This window comes from Pantherophis guttatus, chromosome 4, assembly GCF_059756535.1.
Source record: "Pantherophis guttatus breed Tessera chromosome 4, ASM5975653v1, whole genome shotgun sequence".
Lineage (NCBI taxonomy): Eukaryota > Metazoa > Chordata > Lepidosauria > Squamata > Colubridae > Pantherophis > Pantherophis guttatus.
In genome coordinates, this window is record NC_142066.1 from 6,422,414 (window position 1) to 6,429,541 (window position 7,128).

Here is a 7,128-nt window from a genome sequence, read left to right on the forward strand (position 1 = left end):
TATGCACTAAGCTGTTCGACGTTGTAGTTCTTTTCTCGTATGTAATCTGCGTGAAGTACATCGGGTCGGTCTCGTAGTGGTGCAGGGAGGCTGAGTTGCAGTAATGTTTTGTTGATCATGGCCATAGATTTGTCCTCAAGAATAATCAAAGCCTTGTTGAAAATGTCCGGACCAAACATAATTTATAATCTTGGATTTTCTCCCTTACCGGAGAGAGCCCCCTTGTGGAGTACTGTGAAGCCGTTACCATGGCAACTCCACTGTGCTGCACAGTAGAAGCCATTTTAAGGCAGTACAGTAGAAGCCATTCTAAGGCACAACAGGCTGTATCTTAGCAGAACACACACCCCGAGGGGTGTTAGGGGTGTCTCACACCCACAATATTTTTTTCCAGAGAGTAAGTCATCTGTGTACCAAGTTTGGTTGAAATTGCTCGAGGCGTTCCAGAGTCATGCTGGAACACACACACACACACACACAGCCATATATATATAATATAGGGCAGCATGCCTAATCAATCAATTATCATTTGAACCAACCCACTTAAAGGTATTCAGTTATTGTGGCAGATTTATTTGAATTTGGAATGAAAAATAAAATCTGGGATAACCTATTCATTTATTTGTCATTCATATAGTGCCTAAATGTCATTTGGGGTATTCATTTGGAAGAATTCCTCTCTACTGTTGCCACATCATTCATATTTTCCAGAAACTAAACTTAAAGGACACCGGGTTTTTTTGCTTGCTTTAAGACAGCTGTGAAGACCCCCAACAAAATAAATCTCTGAGGCCTGAAGTTCCTCAAAGTTCCAATTTATTAGAAATGTCATGTTGGCACATCTGGGAAAACCCAAATCTGAAAACTTCCAGGTTTCCCCCACCCAGCTAAGAGTTCACAGCCCTGCCCCACACCCACAAGTTCATCACATTGTCCAATCAACTCTTCACACTCAACTGGATACAATCTTCAGGCAGTCTCCATCAGATGCAGGCAAAAGTCCTTGAGTACGGAATGTTGTTATGACTAACTTTCTACCGCTCCAACAACAACCCCCTCCCAACTTCTCAAGCTAAAATATGTGGCAGTTTAGAAGCAAAAAGAAAATTGTCTTCCAAAACTGACACTTCCTTGTTTAAGAAAGGTGTCATGTCCCTGCCAGAGTCTGAATCTGAAGGGGAAGAGGAACAGCTGACAGAGAGTGAGAGAGTGGATCCATTGGCTGTGGAAGAAACTGGGGAAGTGCAAAGTCAGGCTGGGCAGAGCTGGGGAGAGGTAGAACAAGGGAGAGGGGGTTCAGATGAAGACCAAGGCCCACCCCTCCTCATCCTAGGCAACGCAGGGAGGAACGGAGAAGAGAGCAACGTGGGTTGCATGGCTTACGAGGGAGGAAAGGGACCCGATCCTCTTTATAAGGCACAGCTGCTGATGGAGTTTAAAAAGAGAGGCAAATGGGAGAGGCGGTTGTCAGGAACAAACACTGAATTCATCTGGTGTTTATCTGAGTTCCTGGCATCCTCCCAACTGGTTTGATTTACTGCCGTGCTACTTCACTTCTGGAATTCCCTATTTTGCTTGGCCTGCTGGAATAATTACATTGTCTTGCCTTGTTGGATTTTTAGTTGGACGTTTTCTGCTTACAATGTTTGGGACTGAAGTATTGGCAGCCAAAGACTATTACAGGTTGGTGGAAGAAATCTCTCCAGGCCAGACAATTGATAGGGACATTGGGGGCACAGTTGGTGATAATAAAGGGACTCATATTGGTTCTCTGGCTATGTTGCCTTTGTGTCATACGCTGGGTCATCACAAAAGGGCTCTACATCTTCTACGATTTGGGCTAAATTTCACTTTTAGTTTCCATGTAAAATCTCCTTCTTCTTGTGCCATACTTATCATCAGTTGTTGGCAATCATGTTGACAATCCTATTTTTATCAACAGCCGCACGAAAAAGTGCTGCCGAGTTTTGTCCAAACTAGTCTCTTAGATTTTGAAGCCATGATGTTTTTCTTCTGCCTGGACCTCATTTGCCTTTAATCTTTCCTTGGAGGATTAAGTGAAGTATGCTATATTTTTCTGGGTGTCACATCACATGTCCGCATGTAAAATGCATACTTCTCATTTATCAGATCAAATCATTCTTGATTATGGTAATAAGGCAGATACACTTTGAATAAATGATGAGGTAGCAGGAAGAATACATTTTGTTTCACTAAATTTTCTGTATCATTAAGTTAATAATATGATGATAAGTTGCAATAGAAATAGTTGGATGGATAGAGAGTCAGATGGACAGAGAGTCAGCAGAAAAACTTTTTGAAGTAACATTATATGTACAGATTTTTAAAAAATCCAAAAATACTAAATTTCAAACAAACCTAACCAATCCAAAACTGATACCTTATGATATTGTGTTAAATACATATTTATTTCAAATGCCTTGGAATAAAAAGAGATAGAAACTCACAATCTTATACAGTACATTCAAAATAAGAAAGGGTTAGGTTAAATGAATGGTTGAAAATGTAGCAGCCTGAACACTTCTTTTGGAATGGATGCCCATAATAAATCTCAGTAAACATAATTTGTTGTTGTTGCTAGTAGCGAAGTCATGTCCGACCCATCACGACCCCATGGACAATGTTCTTCCAAGCCTTCCTGTCCTCTACCATCCTCTGGAGTCATTTAAGCTCCCGCCAACTGCTTCAGTGACTCCATCCAGCCACCTCACTCTCTGCCGTCCCCTTCTTCTTTTGCCCTCAATCGTTCCCAGCATTAGGCTCTTCTCCAGTGAGTCCTTCCGTCTCATTAGGTGGTCAAAGGATTTGAGTTTTCTCTTCAGGATCTGGCCTTCTAAAGAGCAGTCAGGGTTGATCTCCTCTAGGATTGACCGGTTTGATTGCCTTGCAGTCCAAGGGACTCGCAGGAGTCTTCTCCAGCACCATAGTTCAAAGGCCTCAATTTTTTGGTGCTCAACCTTTCTTATGGTCCAACTTTCACAGCCAGACATTGCAACTGGGAAAACCATAGCCTTGACTATACTCACTTTTGTTGGCAGGGTGGTGTCTCTGCTTTTTAGTAAGCTGTCTATATTTGCCATAGTTTTCCTCCCCAGGAGCAAGCGTCTTTTAATTTCTTGGCTGCAGTCCCCATTTGCGGTGATCTTGAAACCCAGGAAAATAAAATCTGTCATTGCCTCAATTTCTTCCCCGTCTAGGAGTAAACATAATAATCCTCCATAAAGGATTATTGAAAGAAAATTTTGAAAGAAATAACTACTTCTATAGGTTTCTTCTAGGCAGCAATCAAATGTTCTATTTTTTTTTTGTCCGCAATTTTTCCTTGCAAGAAAGAACACACAGGGTACTAATTTCGCTTTATGAGTTGCTCCCTGTGGTTGAGGTCAGGCCTCAAAACAATGATGAAGCACTTTGGCAAGAATATGCATCCCAGTAATGCAGCACTGGAGGACAAGATGGAGAAGACCTCCACAGCTACCATGGCTTTGCCTTTTGTGCTCAGATAGGCTGGAAAGAAGGAGATCCACACACTGCAGAAGGCCAACATGCTGAAGGTGATGAACTTGGCTTCATTAAAGCTGTCAGGTAATTTACGGGCAAGAAAAGCTACAATAAAGCTGGCGATGGCCAAGATACCCATGTAGCCCAAGACACAGTAGAAGAAGGAAGCCGACCCCTCGTTGCACTGTAAAATCATTTCCTGGAGCTCTGAGTGCATATCCAACTCAGGGAATGGAGGTGATGTTGACAACCAAAGAATACAAATACACACTTGGCAGAGAGAACAGGAAAAGACAGCCCAAAAAGCCAATCTTTTCCCCACCCACTTCCTCATCTGTGATCCTGGTTTAGTGGCCATGAAAGCCACAACCACAGTGATGGTTTTGGCCAATACACTAGAAATGGCCACTGAGAAGGTGATGCCAAAAGTTGGTTGTCGGAGAAGGCAGGTCACTTTGCCAGGTTGGCTGAGGAACAACAAAGAGGAGAGAAAACAGATCTGAAGAGAGACAAGAAGGGTGTAGGTTAGGAACCGGTTGTTGGCTTTGACAATAGGAGTATTCCTATGCTTCATAAAAGTTCCAAGTACCCAAGATGTCAAGAGGAAGAAACAAACAGAAGTTGAGGCTAAAGAATGTCCTAACGTTTCTTCAAAGGTTAGAAACATGACCGGTTTCAGGATGCATCCTTTCTTTTCTTTATTTGGATAATGATCTTGTGAACATTCAAAACAATCATCCATATCTGGAAGAAAAGTCAAGACATTTTTCATTTATGCATTCCATCGCAATAGCCTAAGAGTCTTTCTTTTCTAATGGACCAAGCTGGGATGATTGACAGGTCTTTTATACCAGGTTTTGCAAGAGATGCTTGAGTATGACATTCAGCACACGCAATGAGTGTAGTTCATTAGAAGCTTGCTAATAAGGCCAACTTTCAATCACACCATTCCGGTCAAAATGACAAAGATCACACTATTTGACAGACATGAATTCATGCTTTTGCATCAGCAGATCGTGTTTCACTTTATAGCAATAGCACTTAGAGTGATATACCACTTCACAGTGCTTTACAGCCCTTTCTAAGTCGTTCACAGAGTCAGCCTATTGCCCCCCCAACAATCTGGGTTTTCTATTCAGAATGATGGAAGGTTAAGGCAACTTGATTCAGTCAGGATCGAACTCCTGGCAGTGAGCAGAGTTAGCCTGCAATACTTCATTCTAACCACTGCATCACCACATCTCCTAGCTATAATTTGGTTGGTGGCCAACTATTATTCTACTTTGAGTTCTTTCCACATAGTACCAGTTGGATCATGTTTCTATGAAAATGCATTTTTTCCTACCCCCCCCAAGTTTTTTATTTTATATTATTTATACATAACAACGCTCTCTACATGGGGCTCCCCTTGAGGAGCACCCGGAGGCTCCAGCTGGTGCAGAATAATAATAATAATAATAATAATAATAATAATAATAATAATAATAATAATAATAATAATAATAATTTTATTTCTATACCGCCCTTCTCCCGAAGGACTCAGGGCGGTGTACAGCCTGTTTAAAAACACAAACAAAACAACAATATAAAATTTAAAATAATTAAATAAAGTGGCTCAGATTTAAAACCCCAATAAATTTAAATATCCCAATTTAAAAACTATTGTGTTGCTAGTCCGGCCTGGCGGAATAATAGGGTCTTCAGTGCGCAGCGAAACGCCCGGAGGTCGGAGATCTTACGAATTTCTGGGGGCAGTTCGTTCCACAGGGCTGGGGCTCCCACAGAGAAGGCCCTCCCCCTGGGCGCCGCCAGTCGACATAACTTGGTTGACGGCACCCTGAGGAGACCCTCTCTGTGGGAACGGACTGGTCGGTGGGAGGCTATTGGTGGCAGAAGACGGTCTCGGAGGTACCCGGGTCCTATGCCATGGAGTGCTTTAAAGGTGGTAACTAACACCTTGAATCGCACCCGGAAGACCACTGGGAGCCAGTGCAGCTCGCGCAGGAGGGGTGTCACATGGGCACAACGAGTTGCGCCCTTAACCACCCGCGCGGCTGCATTCTGGACCAGTTGGAGCCTCCGAGTGCTCTTCAAGGGGAGCCCCATGTAGAGAGCATTACAATAGTCCAACCGGGAAGTAACAAGGGCATGAGTGACCGTGCGTAGGGCGTCCCGATCCAGAAAGGGCTGCAACTGGTGAATCAGGCGAACCTGATAAAAGGCCCCCCTGGCCACGGCCGTCATATGCTCTTCTAAAGACAGCCGTGCATCCAGAAGGACACCCAGATTGCGAGCCCTCTCTGTGGGGGGCAGAGATTCACCCCCAATAGTTAGCGATGGCACCTGCTGACTATATCGGGGCGCCGGAAGCCACAGCCACTCGGTCTTGGAGGGGTTGAGTCTGAGCAAGTTCTTCCCCATCCAGACCCGCACGGCCTCCAGGCAGCGAGACATCACATCAAGGGCATCGTTGGGGTGGTCTGGGGTGGAGATGTACAGCTGAGTATCATCAGCGTACAGATGGCACTTCACTCCAAAACCACGGATGATCTCACCCAGCGGCTTCACATAAATATTGAACAGGAGGGGCGAGAGGACTGACCCTTGCGGCACCCCCCATGTGAGACGCCTCGAGGTCGACCTCTGTCCCCCTGCCAACACAACTGCGAGTGGTCGGAGAGGAAGGAGGAGAACCACCGCAAAACGGTGCCCCCTATTCCTAACCCCCTCAACCGCTGCAGCATGATACCATGGTCGATGGTATCAAAAGCCGCTGAGAGATCTAATAGGACTAGGACAGAGGAGCAACCCCTGTCCCGAGCCCTCCAGAGATCATCCACCAATGCGACCAATGCCGTTTCTGTGCTGTACCCCCGCCTGAAGCCCGACTGGTACGGGTCTAGATAGATAGCTTCATCCAGGTGTCGGGAAAGTTGTCGTGCCACCACGCTCTCAACAACCTTCGCCACAAAACGAAGGTTGGAGACTGGACGATAGTTAGCTAATTCAGCCGGGTCCAGGGAAGGCTTCTTGAGGAGGGGCCTCACCACCGCCTCTTTCAAGGCGGCAGGAAAGGCACCCTCACTCAGAGAAGCACCTATAATCCCCTGGAGCCAGCCTCGTGTAACCTCCCGGGAGGCCAGTACCAACCAGGAGGGGCACGGGTCCAATAAACACGTGGCGGCACTAATCTTACCCAGAACTCTGTCCACATCCTCGGGAGTCACAGGATCAAACTCCTCCCAGATAACATTCTCAAGACCTGCCCCGGTCTCCTCCCGTGGACTCATCCAATCGGAGTTCAAGCCATCCCGAATCCGAGCGACTTTATCATGCAGGAATTGCACAAAATCCTCAGCACGACCCTGCAAGGGATCTTCCCGTACTCCCCCCCGAAGAAGGGAGTGGGTCACCCTAAACAGGGCAGCTGGGCGGTTCTCTGCAGATGCGATAATAGCGGAAAAATGGTTAGATTTTGCCACTTTTATCGCCACTAGGTAGGTCTTGATATAAGACCTCACCTGTGTCCGGTCAGAATCGGATTGACTAGTCCTCCAAATGCTCTCTAGGCGTCTTTTCCGATGCTTCATCTCTCTCAGCTCCTCA